General features: G+C 35.4%; 1 long non-coding RNA gene across 7 annotated transcripts in view; it reads right to left on the bottom strand.

Annotated features, from left to right (window-relative positions):
* The window catches only part of LOC127072629 (uncharacterized), a 189,955-nt gene that overhangs the window by 15,518 nt on the left and 153,352 nt on the right, over positions 1–21,085 (bottom strand). For 4 of the 7 annotated variants that reach the window (XR_007785546.1, XR_007785545.1, XR_007785547.1 and 1 more), the window contains one exon: positions 9,744–9,898. The exons of 2 other annotated variants lie outside the window; for them this stretch is intronic. This is a non-coding gene — a long non-coding RNA (uncharacterized LOC127072629). Of the gene's footprint in view, positions 1–829; positions 9,099–9,743; positions 9,899–21,085 lie in introns of those variants that run through there. One more of the 7 variants, XR_007785550.1, reaches the window with a different exon arrangement.

Below are 21,085 nucleotides of genomic sequence, written 5' to 3'. Positions count from 1 at the left end.
TTTTTCTTTTTCCATATTTTTCTCTTTACGAATAAAGATCTCAAAAAATAAGAACGAAGAGATCGTATATAATAGCTAACGATTGAAACTTCATCTTTGTTTTATCTCTTATCGCGTTCTACCTTTTATATATCGAAGGACCAACTATATAAGAGATAAAACACCATCCCTTTATTCTTCTTTTAAATACAGAGATACATCTATTGTATAAAGGGTAAATCGAACATAAATATCCATCTCCATCGAAAACACAGAGCTAAAAATGTCTTTATGTTTGAAGTGAATGTTAGCAAAGAGAATTCTTTTTCTAGAAAGAAATGAAAGAAAGAAAGTAAGCAAGCAAGCAAGCAAGCAAGCAAGCAAGAAAGAAAGAAAGAAAGAAAGAACGAAAGAAAGAAAGGAGGGATTAGAAGAAGTAAAGAAAGAAAAGAGAGCTTTTTTCAGATACAACCGATATCCAGCAATTACATTTGTCTCTTTCCCTACCGTTCTCATCGCAAGCTTTTCTTCTACAGGCAATCTCACGATATCGTTCTTCTCCTATAAGCTTCTCTTACTCTCTCTTTCTTTCTCTCTTTCTTTCTTTCTTTCTTTCTTTCTCACCGTACACATTCTCACTATATTTGTCATTTTTCTCCCCTCGTTTAATGTATCCGCATTAAAAACAGGACTCGTTCTTTCTTACAAAGAAACTTGCACGAATGTCAATGCGATACTCGAAACGTGACACGTTCTCTATTTTACACTTCTCTATCTACTTATCTCCTTTCCCCCTCCCCTCCCCTCCCCTCCTCTCTCTCTCTCTCTCTCTTTCTCTTACTTGCTCACTCACGTAAATTCTTATCTTACTACTATCGTCATCCCTTTTCTTCCGTTCAGGTTTCTCTCCTACACATATAAATATGCGCGTACACACACACACACACACAGAGAGAAAGAGAGAGAGAAATACACACATATATATGTGTATATATATATACACACACACACACACACACACATTTACAGATATATATTACATATACACAAGCTAAAGCACGCCTCAAGGCGTGTACCAAGAACGGTGCAAGATTCGAACTGCCAAGCCATTCGGAACGCGCTCGCGAGCACGATAAAAAGCGCCTTAAGGGAGTCGTTCGCTCATATCGTTCGTTCGCGCCTGCATTCAACGCCCGCACGGCTATCTGCCAGTGAAAAAGGAAGCTGAGGGAAGGAGGAAGAAAGAAAGGGATGATAGAAGGAAGGGATGAGGGGAGCACGCTTGCGTCTTTTCCACGAAACATTAGCACGCGTCTGAAGATGAAATACGAATGCTGTTGAAAGAAAGAGAGAGAGAGAGATGGATAGATATGTATACGTGTACTGGGTGTTCCACTCGACTTGATCATTCTCCCTCTCTCTTTTTCTCTTTTTCTGTCTCTCACCATCGTACAATGAAATATTCGAGAAGGATATGCTATCCTTGAACAAAAAAAAAAAAGAACGAAAAACAAGAAGAAACCAGAGAAAAAGTACATTCGTTCTTCGAAAGAAACCATTTTCATCTTCCACATTACGGATCACATTGTAGCACGGATAATGAAAGTGCTAAACGATCAAGGTTAATGAAACACCCTGTATATTGTTGCTCAACCTGGGGTCTCTCCACGTCCGACGCGAAATTAATGTCGACGATTTTTAATCGCGCTCACGCGACGCCTTTACCACCCCCTCCTCCTTCTCCACCCCCTCCTCTTTTCCGTTTTACCGGACAAGTCGACGATATTCTCGAGATTTTTCCCGCGTTCATTTTTCGACTATTACTTCGAGCCACGTTTAAAAATTAATCGGGAGCGCGATTCTCTCATTTTTTTTCTTTTTCTTTTTCTCTTTTGCCCATATTCCTCGAAGAAAGTTTGTTTTAAGAGGGTTGCTAGAGGTAACGGTGGTGGTATAGCTCGGGGAACGGCGTCCCAACGCCACTAAATTTCTTTCTGCTTTATCTCAATTCATTTTGGTTGGTGTATGGGCGAACCAACGCCACCACGTCAACGTAATATATCAAACGTTGGAAAGGTCGCGGACGGAAGGGTTGTAGAAGCAGAGTGGGAGGGGGAGGGAGGGGGAGGGTTGTCGGAAGGCAGTTGCTCCGAGGCAGGAGTTACGAGTTATCCGTAACTCCTATCCTGGTAATATTTGGAAGGTGAATATGTAACGTCGGAAGAGAAGTCGAAAAGAGAGAGAGAAAGAGAGAGAGAGAGAGAGAGAGAGAGAGAGAGAGATGGATGGACGTAAATGCGTATTTTATTCAGGAGTTAACTCGTAGAAAATCCTCACATCAATTGCTACATCTAACATACGAAGTTTAATTAAATATGTAATATCTCAAAATTAACTCCTCAGATATGAAATATATTAGATCCATTAGTACTTCATTTTAATCAATTTCATTTCGTAAAGTAGAAATCTGATAACGAATTATATGGAATAATTTGGAAGGTTTTTAAAATCTAATAGAATGCGAAGTAGTTTATAAATGAGGTAGATTTTTGATTATTTATTTCATAATGTAGAACTGAATGAAATAGAGAGACACCGACACAGACAGACAGACATACAGACAGAATTCTAGCAAACGCGAAGTCACAAGAACAGCTACGTCTAGTGCATATATATATATGATATATGTGTATGTGTGTTATATATGGGTATACGTAAATACATAGATATATATATATACATACTATATATACATACTATATATACATATATATACGTATATATACTCATCCGGGTATGTCTCACGTGCACCTGGAGGTTGAAATGTCTTTGGAAGTGAATTTTGCCGGTCCGACTAGCAACGCAAACGAGTGGATGAGCTAGTATACGCTTATACGCGCATGCTTTTATGTAGAAGGCGGACACGTGCAGGCCGACTCTACTTTATGAGGCTACCGGGACAAGACGAGAGTTTATTTGACTAGGGAAGAGAATTTCTCTAGTTTCCTTCGTCCTACCGAAGCCATCTTTAGAGAGTCCTTTCTACCACTATCAACTTTCCTGACACTGTTGCTTATAGATCTCTTTCTCTCCTGAGTACTTCGTGAAGAGAATCGCAAAATTAGGAGGGTACCTACGCTTTTCTCACCTCGTTTGCACCTTTTCAAGCGTCTTCGTCTTTCATAAATAGATTTGCCTTGCAAATCCATTTATAAAATATTCAAATCCTCGACATCGTTGTAAAGTCGCGATTATTGAAAATAACTACGCTCACTGAAATTTCCAAGGATCCAAGACTGTTTCGAGATAAGATGACCGGGAATGATAAATGATTTTAAAGAAAGTCTTGCTATTTCTTAGACTGAGTATTTTATCTTTAGTTACGTTTGAAAAATATCGAGATTTTTATCAAAGCTGAAATGATACTGTCCGATTGATTCTCTTTCGTTACGCTTAGTAAATATAAGATAAAGTATATTGCGATGATCTCGATGTATTAGTTTCAATATTTACAAAAGAAAGAAAAAGGATTATAACGGAAAGTATAATGTAAATGTATTGCCTGATCTTCGATATATTTCTATATCGTGTGTGTACGTATTTATGTATTGTGTAAAGAGAGATAATAGAAAGAAGTACGGTCATCCTTAAAATTATTCTATACAATGTATGTGTTTATCTTCTATACAATACACGTGAATATATTGCTTCGAATATACAATCACGAATAGGAACGATGGCTGACGATTTGTAATTGAAACGAAATTAAGAAAACAAAAGAAAAAAAAAAGGAAAAAGAAAAAAGAAAAAAGAAAAATTTTGCAAGATATCGTCTTTTTGTCGTTAGTACGTCACCTCAAGTCCTTCCGTCTTTTTTCTTTAGGTAAATCGCACTTAACTTTCTCGCACAAATTATCATTCGTTAGGACGGGAACGCAAGCTTTCGTTTCGTAGCTAGCACGACACGAAATTTATGATCCAAGACGATCGTTAATCTCTTTTCCCGGCACTCTCTTCTTCCCTCCTCATTCTTCGTTCCTCCAGGCTCTCCTTATAATAAATCGAAGGCGTTCCTCGAAAAAGGAGAAGTCGAGTTGGACGAGATCCCGATGGCTTTCGTAAATATTTCTCGTCCATACTCGCAGACCATTTTACTTTTTCTTCTTCTTCTCTTTTTCTTCATCCTTTTTTTTCTCTCTTTCTTTTCATCCTCTATTGTTTCTCTCTCCCTCGTTTTTTTCCCTTCTCCCTTCTCTTTTCATTGATATGATCTGTCTCTACGGAAAATCCTTTTTCAAACAATCCACCGAGACTCCTTCAAATCTTTCGATATCTCTTCTGCGAAAGCTCGCATTGCCTGTGGCGTCACGAAGAAGAAGAAGAAGAAAGAAAGAAAGAAAGAAAGGGGAAAAAGAAGGGGAGAAAAAGAACGAGGAGGACGAAAGGTTCACACATATCTGACCCGATACTAAAAATGGAAATTTTTGGGAGAATCCGAAACTTTCACGCGTTCGCCACTTTCTAAGTGATAAAATCGTGCTCGCTGTTACCGCTACAGCCCTTTTCATGAGAGTGCTTCGTAAACTCTCTTCAAAAAAAAAAAAAAAAGAAACAGAAAAAAGAAAAAGAATTTCTTTCTTTCGTTTTCCTCTTTTTTCTTCTTTTTCTTTTTTCTTTCACCATCGCGTACAATCACCCCGTCAAAATTCTCTTCGTGCGTTATCTTATTTTTTTTTTTTTACGACAAATATCGTTTTATGAACGATCGAGGATAGTTTTTAAAACAACTCGTTTCGAATCGTTTCAACGCAACAATCCTTTCTTCTATCATTTGTTTCTTCGAAATATATATAAACGTTAGAAAATGATTCCTCTACCATTCGTAAACTTGAAGGTAAAAGAAGAATTATTTTCGATTAGAATCTTCGCCGTAATTCCATTAAACGCGATCGAAAATATTAGTCTCTTTCCGTGAGAACACTCTCGATAATTACGCACAGAGAGATCGGTATTACCCGTGGCCGTTTAGAGTTAACTCTCAACCACCATCACCCAAGCACTAACACCACGAACACTATCACGATCACTGTGTAGAAGGGTCCTTTATTATATATGCGCATTTTAAGTGGCCTACTTGGAGAGATATGCGAGCACAAGTATGCAGACAGAAGCGGCGTCTGTGATTAAGGGTTAAACGAGCTCGTTTGATTTCGGCCGACTGTTTACGCTCGGTCGAGAGCGTATGGCCGAAATAGCTCTCGGTGTACGCGAGTGAGATAGAAATAGTCGGAATCGACCAAACTCCGTTCGATAATAAATGCGAGTTTCACGGACATACAGACATATACACAGACGTACGAAGGGAGACTTTACAAACGTTCAACGTCTCTTTGAAAGAATATATCAGATCCTACCCTCTCCGTATTCGTTCATCGACCTTTCTTTTCTCTCTCTCTCTCTCTCTCTCTCTCTCTCTCTCTCTCGAGAAGCCGTTAAAAGTCGAAACGCAATATTCCTTGAGCGTACGAAAAGTTCTGACGATAAACCGCGAGAAGGTACGCGCTCGTATCTTTCGTTTACGAGCTCGGTCACAGCGTGGCCTTGATGAAATTCTGTCTCCCTCCTTCCAAGATAAATTCAAGCGGCACCTGCTTAAGAAAGATTCCTTTTCGATCTTAACTTCTTCTTCATAGAGATTCCCTGCTTTTCTTCCAACCGAGGAAGCAAACAAACCGCTCTCTTCCTTCCACCCTCGTTTTTCCATCGTACTCTTCTTCTTCTTTTTCATTCCCCAGTCACCATCACCGCAACCATCATTCACCCTTCCCTTCCCTTCCCTTCTCTTCCTTGCTGAAATTAGCGAAGCTCCGTCGAGAAGCGGAAGTCGCAGATAGCGCTGGCGGTTAATGAAATTTCCGACGTGGCTCGTGCCACCTTTGACCGCGCGTAATTAAAACTTATTCGTCCTCGGAAAGTTCTCTACTGGTGACACTCACCATCACCAACACCACCACCACCACCACCATCACCACCATTACCATCACCACTACAGCTACTATTACGTAGTTGCAATCACCAATGTACCATCACTACCTTCTCCATTCCCTCTACTCACCTCTATTTCAATGCACCAACCGGATCACCGTGATGCGTTTCCGGGTGCGAGGGAAATTAATTGGTTCCATTGAGGCGAGCCACCCATTCCTTCCCGCCCTCCCCCCCCCTCTCTCTCTCTCTTTTACTCTCGTAATATATATATATATATATATATATATATATATATTTCTCTCTCTTTCTCTAGATAGGACCGAAGTGATGCCGTCTGCTGATGAGAGGGAACCTTCTGGAATCTTCATAATGGTCTGATTACTCGCATTTCACCGATAGGCTGCTGCTAAGAGGTTCGAACATCCACAACGAAGATAAGAAAAGGGATGCTTCGAAATAACGAGTTCGAAGACGTAACGGCTTATGCAAGGATCTTCTTCTTCTTCTTGTTCTTGTTCTTCTTCTTCTTCTTCTTCTTCTTCTTCTTCTTCTCATTTTTGTTTTCCACAAGGTCTTAAAGTTTTGTCCGGATTCGCGCGAAGATGAAGTTCTACGGAGCTTTTCTTTTCCGAACGGGTTGGCAGCGAAGAGGAATGAGATTTTGTCGTTGACAGATCGATCGAGGAATGTCTTCGTTGCATGAAGTGCTATAGCTCTATCGGATGCTCGGACAAAAAGAACGAAACCAAGAGAAATCCAAGCCAATTCGTGAAAATATGAAAAATAATTTGGAGTTTACTTCGGACTTGTCTCTATCATTACCGATGCGTTTACGAATTGCTCGAAGAGGAAACATCGTTTTGATCGAAATCGAATTGAAGAAAATCGTTTCACGAAAAAGAGAAAGAAAAAGAAAAAGAAAAAGAAAAAGAAAAGAACCGACAAGATTCGTTACTGTTCCGAGAAATCAAGTAGTCAATTAAAACTTAACAAAGAATGAACGTCTTTCTCGAGCATGAAAAAAAAAACAAGAAAAAAAAAAAAAGAAAAAGAAAAATAAAAGAACTGTAATTACAAGAAAAAAAAGTTGACGTTCAACTTCCTCTTGTTATAGAATATATTTATTCCTACGTAATTAGTAAAGATCGAAGGATGTCCAATCAAGACGATATTCTCTGTTTCGTACAAGTAACACAGAAGTATACTCCAATTCTATACGTGACGCAAACTGCCAAACTACAAGTACAACCCGTAATTAAGTAGCAGCTACGTGGGATTCGTGAGTCTGGCCCTTTACTAGGCACATCCATTTCCGCTTGCGGAGGCTGTCACCTTGCTTGGACACGTGTGTCACGTACGTACGACTAAACAGTCAGCCAGTGGCACGGTATGAACAAACGCTTATCACACTACTGCCACCACCGTCTCTCGTTCGAGGTTGCCTCGTCCGGAGAAAGGGGTTGGTTGTGCGTGGAATGTAATTCGGTGCTTGCTTGTTACTCGCCCTCTATCTCACCCCCTCAAACCACCCCCGTTTTGCTCCTTCGCAGTAGTTAGAGACTACGCTTGGTCAGACAGACAGGACACCTTTCGGACAGGATCTATAAAGCCATCGCTATAAATTATTGTCTCCCAACAGGATGAACGATGAACGCAGTGATAATAATATTCTATGTAATACGTAATATACTCTACGTGTTATATCCAACGTGTTATATCAATGAATAATATTAAATGTATATTAACAAGAACAACAGAACACAGATATCAATGTTAAATACATTTCAATTCGGATATTTCCTATCGAAATAAACGCGTTTAATCGTCGATCCTTTAAAAATCATTCGGAATTAATAGAGAAAAGGAGGGGTGGGGGGAGGGAAAGAAGAAGGGATTCTACGTAGGTTCTCGTGAACTTCCATTTCATTTCGTTACGAGTCCGGTTAAAAATGCGGAACAAAACGTGAACGTAGTCGAGGATGGACCGACCGCTTCACAGATTCAATCTCATTTGCATGGTCCTCTTAAAAAAAAAAAAGGAAAAAAAAAAGAGAGAAAAAAAGAAGAAGAAGAAGAAGAAAAGAGGAAGAAAAAAAGGAAGAGAAAGACAAAAAAAATTGGAAGAAACAAAAAAGGGAGAAGGGAAAGAAAAGGAAAGAAAAGAAAAGTAGAGAGAGAGAGAGAGAGAGAAAGAGGATAAAAGAGGAAAAGAATGTTCGCTTTCGTGGCATGGATTTACTTTTACGTTGGTGTATCCAGCACCGTTCGAGGAAGCACGGCTCGACCCTTAAGTACCACCCTTAACTACGATCCAGAAGCACTCTACGACGTAGGAGAGAGGAGAAAGAAAAGGAGAGAGAGAGAGAGAGAGAGAGAGAGAGAGAGAGAGAGAGAAAGAATAAGAAAGAAAGAGAAAAAGATAAAAAGAAAGATTCTTGTGGACGAGCTCCGAAGGACGAATGAAAAATGGAATTGCAAACGAGGAAGAAAAGCGACGTTCGGTTACCGTCGTTCTTTCGGTTTCTCCGACGAATATCAAGAGAATAAGAGACAGCAAGAACGAGAAAGAGAAAGAGAAGCAGAAAGAAAGAGAGAGAGAGAGAGAGAGAGAAATATAGTGAAAGAGAGGAAGGGATGAAGGGGGTGGAAATAGAGAAGGCGTACTTTTGTTCGTGTACCTGGTTTGCACCGACGAGGCGTCGCACGGCCGTTCTCTCTATGCTAAAATCCCGGCCATAATTGTTATGCAAACCGACCGCTGAATAATGCAGCGCGCGAAATTCATACGTGGCGCGCGAGCTAGCCTCGCCGCTTTACTTTCAGCCACCAAGCGCAGTTCTCTCTCTGTCTCTCTTTCTCTCTCTCTGTCTATCTATCTCTCTTTCTCTCTCACCCTTCGTACTAGCGGACGAACGAGGCCGTATCAAATAATTTTAGAGTCTGTTTTAATAATTAATAAAGCTCCTTCTCTCTCTCTCTCTCTCTCTCTCTCTCTCTCTCTTTCTCTTTCTCTCTCTCTCTCTCTCTCTCTCTCTCTCTCTCTCTCTCTCTCTCTCCTTCCATGTTCGCTCGCGTTGTTGCTTCCGAAAGCTTGACTCCTGAGCCATACACCAGCAGGGTGAGTCAGCAGCCTGGAACGATATGGCACGATGATATTTTTCCTGAATGGATAATATCAGAACGCATCTGCCTGTTTATACAATATGTGTGTGTGTGTGTATACATGTATGTATGTATGTATGTATGTATGTATGTACGTATATATCTTTCTTTTTCTTCTTTTTTTTGTCTCTTTCTTTTTCTTTAGTTTCGAACGAACGTATTCCCCCCAGCGGCAAGTGATATCTAAATAGAATAAAAGCGAAAATTATTCAGCCCCTTTTTGCGAATACGGAATAAATCGAGCTATTCTTTGAATATCATCTCTCCCTCTCCCACCTTCTATTCCTTTCACGCTCTCTCGACGGTCGTCCCAAACACAGATAGAATTATCGTTTTACTAGTGACGACACGCCGGTAATCGAATTTTTGCAAATTCGCTTTGCACGCTCGCTGAATAATTTTCTCTTTCTCTTTCTCTCTCTCTCTCTCTCTCTCTCTCTCTCTCTCTCTTTTTATCTCTCTTTCTATGTATCTCTCTCTTTTTCTCTCTCTCTCTTTCTTTCTCTCTTTCGCGTCCTTTCTTTCACATATCCTCTCTCTGTCTTTCTATATGCGTGTAGTTATTTTTCTTGCGGCGTACGCTAATTGGAGAATCATTTTTGTTCAGAGATTACCTGACTCGTGTATATAACGAGCTCGATGGTTATCCTACTACTGAGAGGAGAAAAAAGCTCGTGGGTGCTTTTCGTGCTCGGGAAATCCGATCGGCCAAGCTTTTTCTTCTTCGCTGATAAGAAAAGTTAATCGCCTTGGTTGCACGTAACCGTTGCTGTAAACGAGAAAGAGAAAGAGTGAGTGAGTGAGAGAGAGAGAGAGAGAGAGAGAGAGAGGAAAGTATGTAACGTCTTTCTTTATCTAGTATACCAAATGATACTGGATAGAAAAATATCGAACGACACAATGAATTTGTAAACGCTAATATGGCTGACTTGACATGTCATTTTCTCTCTCTTTGCTTTCATACATACATATATACATATATATATTGGTAATAGGATAACCATATGTTATATATTATATATTATATATTATATATTATATATTATATATTATATATATTTATAATATACATATATATATATACATGTTATATCAGTTATATTTTGAAATAGCGATACGCGTTACAAGCGACCTCCTTTCATATTCCAAATATACGTACATATGTATTTAGGTACATATATTTTATATATATACAGGGAGGATGGCGAAAGCGAACCATTCGACCGATACATTCGCTTTATTTTTACTCGTGTCCACTCGACATTTGATAAATATTTGATATTTAGCTCGAAATAAACCGACACACGGCTCGTGTATTCTACGTGACGCAATTTCACAGTCCTAACCATGAAAATATAATTTAGGATGTCCATCGTTGATCTTGTTTTCCTCTATTTTTAGATCCATTATCCCAGAATCCTCAGATATAACATTTCGAATAAGAAAATATTTTTCTATATAAAATCGTGAACGAAATGATTTTTATTTTTATATTTTATTATTACGTAATAATTATTCGAATATAATATCGCAAATTTATAGATTTATCAATGTCGATACCGAGAGAATTTTACAAGACAAAAAAGAAAAAAAAAAAAAATAGGAAAAAAGATTGATAAAGCTTTGTTGGTCAGTTATGAGTTTGAAGTTTCATAGTTAATTAATTAACCACAATAGATATTATCGACTATAGTTTCATATCGAATAACAGCGGTTTGAATTTCTACGCTTCGTTTTCCCGATGAAAGAAAATGATATTCCATACGATCCTAAATACAAAAAAGGGAAAAAGACATAATATAGCTGCTGTTACGCGAAACTCCATGAAATTTATATAATTTTCCGATTGCCATCGGCCTTCGCATATTTTGTATCGATGCACCGAGAGAGACAGAGAGAGAAAGTGTGTGTGTGTGTGTGTGAGAAAGAGAGAGAGATGGAATAAATCGTTCGATATTCGATTCAGGAATCTATCAGTTAGTTTTTATAAAACCAACAAGAACTCTTATCGTCTTGTATGTTTCTTTTGTTCTCTATTTTGTTCATTAATGTTTCACTAATTACTAATAGATCAACTTTTATCTTTCTTTCTCTTTGTCTCTCTCTCTCTCTCTCTCTTTTTCTTTTCTTTAAAAGTGCAACTAAATTGTATCGTTAATGCATTCAATTAATTTCAGTAGTATCAGATAAAAGGAAATATCGTGATGTTTATCTTACTTTATCGAACTCGACGCAAGCGACTCGTTTCGTGTTTGCTCTCGAAATCGTTTTTACGATTTTACAATCGTAAAATGCAAACGGCGTACTTTCGTTGAAATAAAGAGAAGGAAAGAAAGAAACAGATACCGAAGAAGAGTCTTTCTCTTTCTCTCTTTCTTTTTTGTCTCTCTCTCTCTCTCTCTCTCTTTCTCTAGTTCGAGCTGTGGAACGTAACAGAGGAAAAAAAAAAAGTAGAAATCCGATTATAAGAGAGAAAACGTCCTCCAGGCGTAAAGAGGCGAATCTTCCGTTAGCCTTTCTTAGTACCCTCTCCCTTCTACCGAAAACCTGTTGACCGTTAAAACCCTGGAAATCACGAACTCGGTACCATTTCGACCTTTTAAGATACGCCGTGCGAACGACCTTCCAACGTTTTGCACAGATTTTAAAAGAGATATTTCGTAAAAGTTTTTCCTTGTATTGTTGTACCTCCGATAATGATAAAAGAAAAAAAAAAAGAAAAAGAAGCAAAAGCAAAGAAAAGAGAAAAGGAAAAAGAAAGAACAGAAAGAGAAAGAAAGGGAGAATGTCTATTAAAAAAAAAAAAAGAAAAAAAAACAATTTTTATATTTTACATTGTACGTTTAAAAATCTCGATATAGAAGCCGCTACAGTTCCGTTTTAATCGATCAACACGAATATTAAATTTTTTAACTTTTATCTCTAGGTAACTCCGATGAAATTCTCCATAAAATGGAGAGAGACCAGGTTAAAATCAGAACAGCTTATATATTTAAATCGATTTTTGACATATTAAATATAAAAAAAGAAAAAAAGAAAAAGAAAAGCTTTGAAAAATAAAAAGAAATAGAATAAAATAAATATTATTCTTAACTTAATCGCATATTAAATTAACGTTATGAAATTATGACGATGCTTTTTAAAAAGTTATAGATATATTACATATGTATATAACCGACAAATCAAGTTATTTCACCGATCACAAAGGCCGAGAGTATAGAGATGGTTGGCTCGGTTATTCGATTAAAATATCGTTCGTGAAAATCGCCGCTCGTTTCCGATCGTTCGACCAAAAATTTACTGGCGGCTAGAAGCGAAAACGTATGCGCTATGCAGCCGATGCTATACTCTCTCTCTCTCTCTCTCTCTCTCTCTCTCTCTCTCTTTCTCTTTCTCTTTGCTGCGCTGTGAATGCATCGGGCGTAAATTGTGCGTGATTTATCTGCTGTTTTGCGCAAAAGGTGTTCACGAAAATTGAAAAGCTTCATTGTTGTATAACCGCTGCTGTTGGTGGTGGTGGTGGTGGTACTGATGCTGCTGCTACTGCTACTGCTTCCGAATGAGCTTTCGCGAATAAATATCTCGAATCATATCTGACTTTCTGTCATTTTCTTCAAAGAAAAGATAACGATTCATTAATTATCTCGATAATGATAAACTTGTTATAAGGATTCTATGAAATTTTCACTTGTTATCTTGATTCAGTTAAACGCTTTGATTTCAATCTCAAAGATTCGGCTTTATTTCATTCATTGTTACCAACGTCGGATACATTAGAAGCTTTCTGAGAGAATTAGAGAACTTTTCTTACATGAACTGACAGCTCAAGTTGGATAGTATCTCTCTCTTTCTTTCCTTCTCTTTTTCTTTCCTTTCCTCTTTTTTCTCTCTTACAACTTCCGAGCTCTCAGCTACAATTAAAGGTAAATCGTGAGGATTCAGATCTCTTTGAATAATTGAAAGAACTATTTTCGGCGATTCTCACTGTTCAAATCTTATGAATCAATCGAAATGAAATTAAGTAAGAACGACAATTACGATTTGAGAAATTTATAATTACAAACGAAATATTGTAATATATCAAAATTTATATATGTATTGAAAAATTAAATGTCCCGATAAATACGTAACATGTTTAACTTATATAATATGTAACACGTATAACATATGAACGTTAAATAAGTATCTAATAATAAACTCGGGTGCGTTAATGAGTATATTGTACGTTCGATACAATGTTATTATGAATGATTTATTCGTATACGCGTAACGTAAAATCTCCTATCGAGATCAACGTCATCTCTTGAAAGCTTTTCTTTTTCAATGATTGAAGACATGAGAACAAATGATTGTAACACTTTTAAAACGACCCATGTAATTAGAAAGCGCGTTAACCGTTCGTGCTTTATTCGGGATTCGAATGCGCATAAACGAGAATAATGCCGCGCCCTGGAGCAGAAAGAGAGAAAGAGAGAAAGAGAGAAAGAGAGAGAGAAAGAGAGAGAGACAAGGCATGGACTGAAATTTAATTTGCAATTAATTCTACGGACGTGTTTATTCTTAATTAACTTCGATTGTGCGGCTGACATTGTAATCGGTAAACGCGAGATCGAAAAAGTAGGAGAATGAGTGAGAGAGAGAGAGAGAGAGAGAGAGAGAGAGAGAGAGAGAGAGAGAGAGGAGAGGGTTGATAGAGCTTTTGCTCATACTTCGTTGAATACCACTTTATTGTACGTTTCATATTACTCGATATTAATTTTCGATCGCAATCAGTACCTACCAACTGAAAATACGAGCTGACACGCATTGATATTATAAAAGTTTGATTGCAATACTTGTTTCGCTTTTCGAAAACGACCAACGAAAACGGAAGTTGTTTCTACGTGAATGTTCATCTACGAATTTATACTTGTACACATGTATCCGTATATGTGTATATGTATACGAACCATTTGGAAACTTTTGAAAAGCTCGAAAAGCCGATCGGCAGGACAACATTAATTTGATGCCACTACGTTCGATATCTCGTTCACGAAAAGCACAACATTGCTAACTAATATATCTCTTCAAATGACGTGTGACCCGATATATATATATATATATATAAAAGAAAATAAAGGACAAAAGAGAAAGAGAGAAAGAGAAAGACAAACTTACGTTTACGAACGATTTCCATACAATCATGTATATAACTCTGTGCGTACATACATACATATTATACATATGTACATATACATGTATGTATGTATATATGTCCCATATATATATGGGAGATTTAACTATTTATGAGTGTAATTAAAACGTAAATGATGTAAGCTTCGATTTAACGATAAAACTTCAAACTTTAATAAAATCTGATTCCACCGTTCTGTCTCTCTTTTTTTCTTTTTTTATTTATTTATTTATCTATACGATCCATGCCAAATATAACATCAGAGATATCTATTTTGATTGTTAATCGATATTTATTTTTTTATTTCTTTATTTATTTCCACGACGATAAAATAATTCTTTCCAAACAAAAACAAAAAATCAATGATTGAAGATATTAGATCACTATATCATCTATCTAAATTTTTGATACATCGATGTTTTTAATTATCCGATGTAATTATTCGAAGACGTTATTTCTTTCGAGTTTTAACAAAAGCCGAGATTAATTAACTTGGTCTACCGACTGCATTATAACTCATTATAGCTATTATTTATTATTTATTATTATTATTATCATTATTATTATTATTATTATTATTATTATTATTATTATTATTATTATTATTATTATCGAAACTCTGTGAGATTACTTCGCCAGAGTATCGATATTACGAATGCTACTGTGGTTCTCCTCCTACTTTCGTCATCCTTTTTCTTTCCTTTCGATGAGAAAGAGGAGGCAGAGACTTTCTCGAAGTAATACAAAAAGATTCCAATCTTCTTCCGAAGGATTCAGAGATATTGCTCGGCATCGCTTTTCCAACGAACCTTTTTCTTTTCTCTCTCTCTCTCTCTCTCTCTCTCTCTCTCTCTCTCTCTCTTTCCTTCTCTGTTTCTCTATTTATCTCTTTCTCTTTCTCTTTCGTTCTTGATCTTCGTCCGCAAGACGTAACATAGTTGAAGTATTTGAAAATAATACATAGATCGATCTTCTTATACTCTCATCTTGATGCATCAAAGACAAATAATATACATATATCTTGAAAGATTTATCTATTGTTTATTTATAAATATATATGTATATATATTTATTTAGAATAATATATATGTAATATAATATATATGTAATTATATTATGTATGTAAATTCGAAGATTATAATATATATATATATATAATTTTAATATTATGTAATATATATGTAAATAAATACATACGTACACACATACACGCATACACGTATATATATATATATATATATATATATATATATATATATATACATATATGCTTTTTTACTCATTTTGTAGAATAACAGGATATAGAAGAAAAAATCTCTATACAAACAGTATTACACAAGTTTCGATGATTCTACAGCAGATACATCACAATAATCGCTTTTTCCTTTGTTAGTGGCATTTCTCTCTTTCGAATTTATTAGCTACCTGAAATACAAACAATCAAAAAATACGGATTTTCGCCTGTATATATGGAGACTTTTGCTTCAACCTGTATTTAATTTTATTTCGTTGTATCGTGATATATAAATTCGTTTACAGATTAAAATGGAACGCTTTGTATATAAAACATTTAACGTATTCTCTCGTCGATTTTTTTCTCTCTGAAGATTCTCTTTTTTCTTTTTTTCTTATGTTATACGAAATTACGAGAAATGGAAAGAGATATTTTTAGAATCCTTTATCGATGAGAGCCAACAAGCGTTGGAGTCGAATCTTGAAGGATAAATATGTGAAGAAGAGAGAGAGAGAGAGAGAGAGAGAGAGAGAGAGAGAGAGAGAGAGAGAGAGAGAGAGAGAGAGAGAGCAAATCCTCAACGAATTGCCCGAGGTGTTGATTGCCAAGATACTGAGAGACTTCTGTTGACACTCTGAGGCGTAATTAGGACGTCGGATATCCTATTAACAACTTCCACAGTTCATACCCCAGAGGTGAGACGCATTAACGAACGGAACGATGCGGTCAAGTAATCGATATGAGCCTGCTAAAACGTCGACCTTTACCCTTTCACGATAGATATATACTATACACGTTTATTCAGAATCACTCTCACAAATGCATAGATACCTATTAACGATGAACGACAAAGCTCTCAACTTGATCTTCGACGATCTTCTATATATTCAACTTTGTTGATTAATTACGAGCTTTCTCATTATCGTTAATTGCGAGCGAACTAGAGCTGTTCTAATATATATATATATATATAAAATGATATATATATATAAATACAGACATATATATTTATTTACATAATATACACATTATTACAAACTACTACATAACGAGAGACCATTTGTAAATAAATACACATCTCGAAATTTTTCAAAATATATGCATCTACTATTACTCAATGTCACGACATAGAAAAATATTTTTATGTTTGTTCCCACTACGATATCCTTTCCGAACTCTCACGAAATTCGAAAGTATACTTTATTCAAGTTTGTTCCCTACACGTAGAAGGATCGACAAAATTTTGCGTTCCTGTCTCGAACGATAATTCTACGGCAGGTGGGTTCTTCTCGTCCTCGTAACTATACCTAACGTGCATAATAACTTTGCATTACAACGATCGGAAAGATTTGCATCGCTCGATGGCTCCCGATCGAACCTTCAAAAAATTCCTATCGAGATAAAATCGTATGTTTGCGGAGAACATAAAAATTTCTTACGATACGTTTTACGAATAAAATCGTAAAACTTTTTTCAAAAGCAAAGTCCCTCCTACTACTCCTTTCTATTTTATTTTTTCTGTGTCTTTTCTCTCTCTCTCTCTTTTTTTATTTTTCTTTTTTCTATCGTCCCCCATTGGAATTTTTACAGTCATGAAAATCGATAAAATTTTTTTTAGGGACGATGGAAGCGAGAACATAAGATTATCGGCGATCGTAATTTTACAATGTAAAATGGAAAAATTCCTATCAGATTTTTTCGAAAATTTACGATTGCAAATATTAGCTGTTGGAAGCTATCCTCTCTCTTTCTCTCTCTAGAAAATTTAACATCATATATTTGAGAACATCGCATTATGTCCTATTTCATATCGTTAATTCTCTTTCTTAAATCGATTGAATTAAGTGCGTTATTTATATATTCGATAATAAATAAACTATATATATAGTTTATTTATATAATATATATATATATAATAATAAAATCGTATACGATTTCTCATCCATATAAATAAAGAAGCCACACGTACAACATCATAATACCACATCGTTATGTGCGGTCTTTGGCTCGAGTTCTTCCTTCGGTTATTATGCAATTTCCCTAAATGAAATTTTAGCCAAATTCCTTCGCCGTTTGATACTCACCGCGGCACGTTCATCCTGTTCTCGTTGGTATTAAAGAGATCCCCTCCCTTTTGTCTAACAGATCGTGATTTGTGCGATAATAAACGTCCGGTTTTACGGGCAACCATGGAATATAAATTTCACCTTCTCTACGTTCTATTCTCTCGATTACTCTCTCTTTCTCTCTCTCTCTCTCTCTCTATCTATCTATCTCTCCATCTCTCTCACTCTATCGTTGACTCACATAGCTTTCGAGTTTCCCATCTCCAACGTAGAACGAAGGATGAGCATGGATTTATACATAGGGTGATGGATTCGTATACCTACCCCTTCTTCCCATTTCTTTCTTTCTTTCTTTCTTTCTTTCTATCCTTTTTTATCTTCTTCTTTATTTTTCTTTTATTTGAATATACATATACCACACACACACATACATACATACATACATACATATATATATATTTCTACGCATACTCGTGACATTTACTTATACGAGATACGCGTAGGAGTTAGCAGTCACTCGCGATATACAGTATGTAGGTTGTATGTAAGGCATAATGGCAGCGACAGCTTGTCGATAGAATATCCCGATGGCTTGATACATTGCCCCGGCATTATTGCCCATTATATATTATTCCGGCGCTTGGCTAAGATCGATGAAGCACGTCAACTTCGAAATATCCCTTCACCTACCTCTCCTATACTTATCACCCCACACTTATCGATAACTTTTCCGGACGATTTTCTAATCTCGTTTTCTTTATACATTGAAATTGTTAAACGATTTTTGTCCGGATTCAAAGCTTCGAGAATGGAACTATTTTTTGGAGAACAAAGAGAAAGAGGAAATAATATGATAAAGGTATAATAAAAAAAATATAATAAAGAAGATATGTAAATAATCATAGGGTAATCTTTCGAACAAGTTTTATACGAGTAGAAAGGTTAATAGAAAGAGAAAAAAATGTTTCGCAAAACGTTAACCTTCTACATTTCTTTAGATTTCTATAATTAGATTTATAAAACATATAAAACACAATATATAGAATATACAGAAAGTAATAAAAATAGTCTATATAGAAATATAAGTTTATAAATATTTATAAATCTTGAAATAAATTTATAAAAAATAAAATAATAAAACAATATAGTAAAAGAAAATATAAATAATTATACGATAATCTTTCGAAAGAGTGTTATACGTGTGTGGAATAAAAACGTTAATAAAAAGAAAGAAAAAAAAGAAAATGTTTTTTAAAATGTTAAGCCCCTACACTTTAGATTTCTAAAATTAGATTTATAAAAAATATAAAACACAATATATAGAATAAACCGAAAGTAAAGAAAAAAAAAAATAGAATATATAGAAATATAAATTTATAAATATTTATAAATCTTGAAATAAATTTATAAAAAATGTAATAAAAGAAAATATAAATAATCATGCGATAATCTTTCGAAAGAGTTTTCTACGAGTGTCGAGTAAAAACGTTAATAAAAAGAAAGAACAAACAAAACAAAACAATGTTTCTCAAAACGTTAAGCCCCTACACTTCTTTAGATTTCTAAAATTAGATTTATAAAAAATACAAAACATAATATATAGAATATACAGGAAGTAAAAAAAAAAATAGTCTATATAGAAATATAAATTTATAAATATTTATAAATCTTGAAATAAATTTATAAAAAATAAAATAATAAAAAAACATAATAAAAGAAAATATAAATAATCATACGATAATCTTTCGAAAGAGTTTTCTACGAGTGTCGAGTAAAAACGTTAATAAAAAGAAAGAACAAACAAAACAAAACAATGTTTCTCAAAACGTTAAGCCCCTACACTTCTTTAGATTTCTAAAATTAGATTTATAAAAAATACAAAACATAATATATAGAATATACAGGAAGTAAAAAAAAAAATAGTCTATATAGAAATATAAATTTATAAATATTTATAAATCTTGAAATAAATTTATAAAAAATAAAATAATAAAAAAACATAATAAAAGAAAATATAAATAATCATACGATAATCTTTCGAAAGAGTTTTCTACGAGTGTCGAGTAAAAACGTTAATAAAAAGAAAGAACAAACAAAACAAAACAATGTTTCTCAAAACGTTAAGTCCCTACACTTCTTTAGATTTCTTTCTCTAACTAAATCTTTGTCGTGTAAGTACACGGATCGACTCACCCATTCCAAACGTTTGACTATCACTATCACGATCACGAATGTGCCGAAGCAAAGAAGCTAGTCGGAGGAATCCCCTGTTGATGTGTCTTTGCAACCTTCCCTCTCGTAACCTCGCACTGTGTTTGCTCGCCTAATTGGTATTCTTACTTTCTCGAGGTGAACGTCGAGCGGCTCATGCATATATTCCGTGGGTAACCAGAAACACTACGGGCAACCCTTACCTAAGGGTGGAACAACGACGACTGGTGTTAACCCTTGAACCACTTTCGTCGCGTTTTTATTATTCTTTTGGCGATACTTCCAAACAAACAAAATCTCTTATTATTTATCTTCTTCTTCTTCTACTTCTTCTTTTTATTTTTATATTTTTTCAATGCACTCGTTTGATTGTTTAGATAGCTGTTCATTACCAGAGTCGATAGACACGTCAAGTTATTAAAATTGATTTCTTTAATTACCAAGAGAGTTCGCTGATACCCGACAAGTTTTGGCTATTCTCGAGAATCTTCATGAAAGAAAAAAAAAGAAAAAAAAAAAAAAGATATAAAAAAGAATATTCGATAGTCTTTAATATTTCATTCTTTTTTCTTTTTTTTTTTTTTCGTACTCTCGGCAAAGCGTTTAATTGCTAGGAGCAATTAACTCCGTTTCTGTTTCTCTTGATTGAGAAAGAACATCGTAGTAACGTAATGATCATTTTCCGATGAAAAAGAAGAAATAATGAAAGAAAAAATTCTACACACACTCATACATACATACATACATCTTTTTCTTTGTTCTTTTTTTTTTAATATTACTTTGGAAGATGATTTGTACGTTGGTAGAGACGATTACACACATTCGTCAGTGAATTCATAATTTGCAAGGCGAAATAAAGACGAGATAGAATAAGACGTGAGAAAAATCTTAAGAACGCATGCTCCTACTATAAAATAAAGAGAGAGAGAGAGAGAGAGAGAGAGAGAGAGAGAGAAAGAAAGAAAGAAAGAAATAAAGAGAGAAAGTAAGACCAGCTGCTAGGTAGTTCTGCTCACGTGGAAAGTATGTACTTCGTAAAAACGTATCAAGAATGAAAGGAACGTAGCTCGCTAGACAAATGAAGATTGTGTTTTTTCCAAGACACTCTTCTCTCTCTCTGAAGAAGTTCTTAGAAATGTACAATTCCTACCGTATCGTGGAATAATGAAGACAACCAAGACGAGAAGTTTTTAACTGCGTGTGGATTTTGACAAAGATACAGGGATGATATATCACGTCGAGGCTGACATTAATATATCCAAGTATTCTACT

The sequence above is a fragment of the Vespula vulgaris genome, chromosome 2 (assembly GCF_905475345.1).
Source record: "Vespula vulgaris chromosome 2, iyVesVulg1.1, whole genome shotgun sequence".
In the NCBI taxonomy this organism is placed as follows: Eukaryota; Metazoa; Arthropoda; class Insecta; order Hymenoptera; family Vespidae; genus Vespula; species Vespula vulgaris.
The sequence above is the reverse complement of the archived record's forward strand: the minus strand, read 5'-3'. Positions and strand labels throughout refer to the sequence as shown.